Genomic DNA, 7,312 nt, shown 5'->3' with positions numbered 1-7,312 from the left:
AGCTTGTTCTTAGGTTTTCAATATTATCATAAGATCATCAATATTGTATATTATCACCTTGGGACCTCCATCAAATCCAAACTCCTCTGACCTAACTCTGACAGTAAACTGGTAGATCCAGATTGTCCTGTGGCAGTAAGTAGAGGTAAATTTGGATCCTTTCCACATGAAGGTGGACTTCCGTTGGTTCTCTTTTTGAGACTAAAACAGAAAAAAAAAAGAGTTTGGAAGATCAATCACGGAGCATTCTATGATCTATTTTTACTCATAACACTTCTAACACCAAACGTGGTTTTTCTCCCTTCCACATCAATTCTACTACTCTGGACACCAACTAGCTGTCTTACAGTTCAGTTCTGATGCTAACTACTTGGAGTTAGTCTCAAACCACAGCTTTAAGAGCTCAGCCTCACATGATTGCCCTCAGTTCAGATGCTGGTTGAAAGGGTCAGGTCCCCAGGCCACCCACATTGTGTCCAACTTGGCTACAAGGTAGGGGTTCTCACAAACCCCTACTTTAGAGGTATTTGTTAGAATGATTCACAGAAATCAGAAAAATGCAATACTCACTAATGGAGTTTATTATAAAGGATATGGTGGGGTTCAGAACACACTGGTCCCAAATATTGGACCTTGGTATTCTGAATATCTTAGACTGGAGGAATTTGAGAAAACAGTGGAAGCAGGAAGGTACTGTGCCCCACCACACCATGTTTCTCTTCCTCCTTGCAAGGAGGAGAGAAATCTCCCATGTGAATGGAATCCTTTCTTTACCAGGAGGAAGGGACATATTCTTATCATCAGTGACAGGGAATTTAGGTCTGAATAGGCTGGATAAACAAACTTTGTTAATTCATGGTATTTAATATCTTTGGTCCAAACTCCTTTGCTTTGCCAATTCTTCACAACTGTATTGTTTCTTTATCTAAAAGATATAGAAGCTTTCTGCTTGGGTCACTTCTTTGGGTCTTCATTTTCTTGTGAAGGCTCCCGTGTACACGTAAAAGTTCAACATAACTTGCATCCTTGTCTCCCATTAATCTGTCTTTGTCAGTTTTATTTTCAGCAACAACCAGGGATGTTAGGGGGGGTAGGGAAACTTTTTTCTCTTCTACAGATACAATGAACAACTAGGTGAAGAGGTACATGGGGTGAGGTCTGAAAGTGTTTCCAGCTCAGGAGTCATTGGGGTGTGCCACCTCCTGGCACATGGATGTGTTTGCAGACTTGGAGGCTCCCCAAATCTCATTTTATAGAGATTCATCATGTAGACATGATTGACTAAACCACTGGCCATTAGTGATTAAGCTCAGTATCTACTCCTTCTCTCTTCTCCAGGGTTGTGGGGGTGGGGTTCCTCTGGCAACCAGCCCCCATCCTGAAACTCCCCAAGGATCCTCTAAGAGTCACCTCATTTGTATTAACAGGTATGATGGAAAATGGCTTGTTATGAATAACAAAATACATGCCTATCCCCTCTATCATTCAGGAAATTCCAAGGACTTCAGGACAAGGACAAAACCCAAATATATTATTATTATTAATATTCTATTACAGCCTCTTTTCTACCATCTCCCACTCTAGCCACATTGTCGCTTGTTGAATACACCAAGAATATTTGCTACCAGGGACTCAGCTCATGCCCCTTCTTTTTTTTTTCCCCCAGAGGGTCATATGGTAGGTTTCCTCATTTCCCTCTGGTCTTTGCTCAAAGCTCAACTTCTCAGGAGGCCATTCCAGCCATCCAGACCCCCTATCCACCTCACTCTGCTGTGTTTGTCTTTGTCACACTTAGCACTGTCTGACATTGTTAATTTACTTTTTACTTTTTATTTTTTTTGTCATCCTCACTCTTTAAAAGAGTATAAACTTCATAAGGGGAGGGGCTTTATTTTCTCCACTGTGAATCCATAGCATCTTGATTAACTCCTGCTACGTGGTAGGAATTCAAGAAACATTAGTTGAATGGAACAACAAAAGATTTTACCTAGCTCTGATGGATGGTCATTGGTTCAAGTGCCCTTACTAATGAGTACTGGGATTGAAGCAAAGCATAACTTTCCAAACTTGCACTTCACAGTTTTAGGGATGCCAGATGAGGAGGTCTTTCCCATTCTTTTCCTTTCTCTTTTGTCAGGGGAGGCAGAGCTGAAATGGGTCTTTCTCACTCCAGGTTAGCCAACTGCCCAGAGCTCAGTAGGAAATCTCAACCTGAGCATTGCCTTCCCCTGGGAAGAGTTCTCTCCCTGTGATCTCTGTAAATTAGAGCCTAGAAAGAGGAGACATTTAATGCATGCTTGATAAGTATATAAATAGAAAAATAAATGAATGAATGGATGAGTACATGGCTGGAAGACACTGCAAAACCCATCAATCCACCTGTAGTATTTGCCAGAACGAGTGATTCAGGATCTATTCCTCTATCTTCAAATTTGCCACAAGCTCAGGTTTCTCCATACCTCAAGTTTTATTATAAGCATTTTCAAATATAAGAGTAATTGAAAAAATATGCAATGAACTCATTGTATACAGAAACTCTTACCCCAGATTGAACAGAAGTTAATATTTCATCATATTTATATTCTTTCTTCCTCTTTCCTTACTCTATTTTTCTCTTTCCCTTCCTTCCTTCTACTTTTTTTTTTTAAATTAAGCTGTAGATATTATATGATACTTTGCCACCTAAATATTCCAGCTAGTATTTCCTGGGAATAATAACATTTTCCTACTAACCAGAATTCCATTGTCATACCTAAGAATATTAACAATAATTCTATTATCTGATCTAAAATGTGGACTATCTTTAAAACTTCTCCATTTGTCTTGAGAATATCTTTTATAATTTTCTTCTTTTCTTTTTTTGATGCAAGTATCAAGGAGCATACATTACCTTTAGATTTTGTCTCTTTTGTCTATTTAAATCCAAAGCACCTCTCCAGATTTCTTATCCTTACCATTGTTTTTTGATAATTAGGCCAGGTTTCTTTAAGAACATGCTACATTCTTGGTTTGTCTGATGTCATTTAAATCTTTCCTTTAGTCTTTGTATTTTCTACAGTCCTGTTGAAGTGGACATTTGATTAGATTAACATTAAATACTTTTGCCTAGAATACTTATGTTTCCTATAGCTATTGTAACAAATTGTTATAAATTTAGTGGCTTAAAACAATACAAATTCATTTTCTTATAGTTCTGGAGGTTAGAAGTCCTATATAGGTCTCACTAGCTAAAATTAAGGTGATGGAAGGGTAGTGTTCCTTTCCAGAAGCTCTAGGAGAGAATCTGTTTCTTGGCCTTTTTCATCTCCTAGATGCTGCCCACATTCTTTGGCTGGGACTCCCTTCCCCACCTTCAAAGCCAGCAACACCATATCTCTCTGGCCATTCTTCTGTAGTCACATCTCCCTCTGAAAGTGCTCCTCTTTTAAGGGGTCATGTGATTAGATTAGGCTTACCTGCATATTCAGGGTGATAATTTAATCTGCAAAACTCCTTTTGCCATGTAAAATAACACATGCACAGATTACAGGCATTAGAATATGGACATCTTTTGTGTGAAGCAGTATCACGTCTACTACAACTTCATAGGTGATATTTTGTGTGTCATCATGTCAAGAGTCCCATTAAGAAACTGTCATTCTACTAGTGAAACTAAGTTTCAGGGGGTTCATAAGTGAATTAGGAGAGAAGTTAGCAAAGCTGTGGGCCTTAGAACTACCTCAGTGTGCAGGGGAGGGGATAAAAAAACGTAGCTGCCAGAACCTTACCCCAAAGATTCTAATTCATTAAATCAGGGATAGTGGCTGTCATGTTAAGTCCTCTTTCCTCCTGCATAAGTGGGTAGATCACAATTGCCCAAGTCTGGGGCCCATCTTTGGAGGAAACAGGTGAGGATAACAGGTGGAAGCTTGTTTTCTTGATCTCCTTTGAGGTCTGGCCTCTCAAGAACACCTAGTTATAGAGTCATTTCCCAATTTATCAATAGTCACCAGCAAGAATGAACATGCAACTGACAGTCAAAATCAGTGAGCTTTCTCAGGGAAATGGTTACTAACAGATTTCCTTCCTTGGGAAACAGCATACTTATTCATCCACGTCATCTGCAAAAAAAAAGGGGGATGGGGGTGGGGGGAGGGCAAGGCCTCCTTGAAAAATTTTTTTGCAATATTTAGCATTTAAATGATATGAATGTATTTTAACTAATTTTATTAATTCACAGAAAAAGTTATAGAAGGGTTGAAAAAATCAAATGTATATAAAGATAAGCCTCCTTCTCTAGGCTTATCTGAAACAGTTGCTGTTATCAACTTGTGTATCCATCCAGAAATACATTATTTTTACACAGCATATTTATATAGATATGCCAATATCTTTCTTATACAAATGAGACCATCTTGTACACACACGGTTTCATATTTTCCCTGGATTCTACTTCATTTTCTTTTTTAAGATTTTATTTATTTATTCATGAGAGACAGACAGAGAGGGAGAGGTAGAGACACAGGCAGAGGGAGAAGCAGGCTCCATGCAGGGAGCCTGACGTGGGACTCGATCCCGGGTCTCTAGGATCACGCCCTGGGCTGAAGGCGGCGCTAAACCACTGAGCCACCCAGGCTGTCCCACCTGGACCCTACTACATACCAGTACATAGAATCTATTACATTCCTATTTATTTATTTTTAAGTAAATTTTTTAAAGGACCCCATTTCAGGGCCTGAACCCATGACCTTGAGATTAAGACCAAAGCCAAGATCAAGAGTCACACATGCTCAACCGACTGAGCCACCCACAAGTTCCTGCTGAATTCCTTTTTAAATTACATACCTTGCATGAGTGAGTAGGATTTGTCATGTCACCTCCATATTAATGTTCTTTTAGGTTCTTTCCAGACTTTGCTACTACAACCTTGATGTAATGACTAATCTTGCATAAATGGCAATTCCCATGCATATGAGTCTGTTTTAGGACAAATATCTAGAAAGTGATTTCCTGGGATAAAGGGTTTGTTCATTTATAAAATTGGTTATTTATTGCCAAGGAGGTTGTGGCAATTATATTACCACAGAGTTTGAGAATGTCTATTTCAAAACACCCTCTTTTGTACCCACTCTTAGGCCATTGCAGTCTCAAACTGGAGTCTATTTTAGGAGATGCCAGTTGCCCAAGGACCAGGTTTGAATGTGGGGGAAAGAGCCCCAGTCTAAAAATCAAAGCAAATAAAGGATCTTAGACCAGTTATTTACCCTTTCTGGGACCTAGGTTTCTCATTTAATGACAAGATGAACTAGAGCAATGTTGACTCCATGATCCCAAATCTGGGACTCCCATCTGACAGCAATGGTCATTCACCACAATGCATGTATAAAGGGGCTCAATCAATACCCTCTGATCAAGTCCCATCAAGTCCTGTGTGAGATATAAAAGATAAAGTGTGAGCCTTGACCTTTTAAGATCCATATCTAGCAAACCTCAAGGAAGTAGTGAACTATAAATGACAGCATATAATACAGTGTCATAATGGGCAGCATGAACTTGAGAACTGAGATTGTTGAGAGGAGGGAAGACTCATACCAGGCACTTGGTATCAGTGCAGGATTCATAGAAAGGTGCCATTTCCCTAAGATAAGTAGAAATTTACCAGGCAAGGATGGTAGAAAGGAACCTGGAGGCATATGGTGTTATGAAAGCCCAATTCACATAATGCAATAGCACACTGGAGCATGGGGAAAGCCTCCCACATGTGGTTGTGTCTTATCACTTGTTTGCACAATCACTGAGAAATGAAAGTGAACTCCTAATCTCCACTACCAACATTCCTTCCATAGCATTTCCTGTCTCAGGTGACAGTAGCTCTATTCTTTCAGTTTGGTCAAACCTTCGAATCACCTTTGACTCCTCTTGTTCCCACGTCCAGCTGATCACCAAATCTCATTCAACCACTCTTCCTTCAAAAGAGATTCAAACCCCAAGTCCTCCTCTTTACCTTCAGTGCTCCCACCTTTGGTCTGGGGTCCCCAATGTCTCTCAACTGGATTGCTGGGAATGCCTCTTACCTGATTTTCTGCTTCCACCCATGACTTCTTGCGCACTATTCTCAGCATAGGGCAGAGTGATCTTGTTAAAATGAAAGTTGGATCATGTCACTCTAATGGTCTCCAATTGTACCCAGAGTGAAAGTCAGTGTTTATAATGACCTACAAGGTCCTATAGGGCAGGAGATGCCCCTCCTGTCTCTCCCCAGACTTCATATCTATTATTCTCTCCTTTTTATTCATCCTTTCCCTTCAGTCCAGCTCTACTAGCTTCCTAGTTGCTCTGGGCACATTCTAGGCTCAGAGCTATGGCCCTGGCCACTCCTTTGCCTAGAAAATTCTTCCCTAAGATAGCATCAAGCTCATACCCTTGTTGCCTCCTCAGTAAGTCCTACCCTACATTCCCAACCTTCTTTATCATGTTTTGCTATTTCTCATAACACTTACTGTGCTACATAATACAATTACTATTTTCTTACATTTATTGCTTATTGCCTGGCTCCCCCTAACTCCTGCTCTACCGGAATGTAAGCTCCACAAGGGCAGGGTTAAATGTCTGATTGCTGCACTGCCTTAATATGGTGCCTGGCTCATGAAAGGATTCGACCTATATTTGTTGAAGGAATGAATAAATAAATCATGGGATTTTCTGATGACCTACCATGAAGACAGAATGGGCCAGAAAGTCGCCATCAAAATGAATATTTTTCTCTTGGTCTGTTTTTGTTCTCTGATAAGAAAAGTAGTACATCTTATTTTGATTCTCAGATGGATACCAACCTATCCGTTATGGAGTAAGAGAGCTTCCAAGAGCTTCGCTTCCTGGCGCTGTCATTTACTACTTGTGTAAATCACTCTCCCCAGACCTCATTTTCCTGTACGCAAACTGGGGGCAAGGACGCAAGCCTCCGAAGGAGAGATTAAATAAGATCATGGAAAAAGCATTTTAGGAGGATGCCTACCATTTTGTAAGTACTCAAGAGATCTGAATCAATTAGTGGTATTACAGAGACATCGTGTCTTCCCCTAGGATCATCTTCAAGAAAGGCCTCAAAGGGGACACCTGAGTGGCTCAGCGGTTAAGGGTCTGCCTTCAGCTCAGGTCGTGATCCTGGGGTCCTGGTATTGAGTCCCACGTCGGGCTCCCTGCATGGAGCCTGCTTCTCTCTCTGCCTGTGTCTCTGCCTCTCTCTGTGTCTCTATGAATAAATAAATAAAATCTTAAAAAAAAAAAAAAAAAAAAGGAAAGAAAGGCCTCAAAGTTCAATAAAGCTCGTGGC

This window comes from Canis lupus, chromosome 2, assembly GCF_048164855.1.
Source record: "Canis lupus baileyi chromosome 2, mCanLup2.hap1, whole genome shotgun sequence".
NCBI classification, from domain to species: Eukaryota; Metazoa; Chordata; class Mammalia; order Carnivora; family Canidae; genus Canis; species Canis lupus.
Note: the sequence above shows the minus strand (reverse complement) of the source record.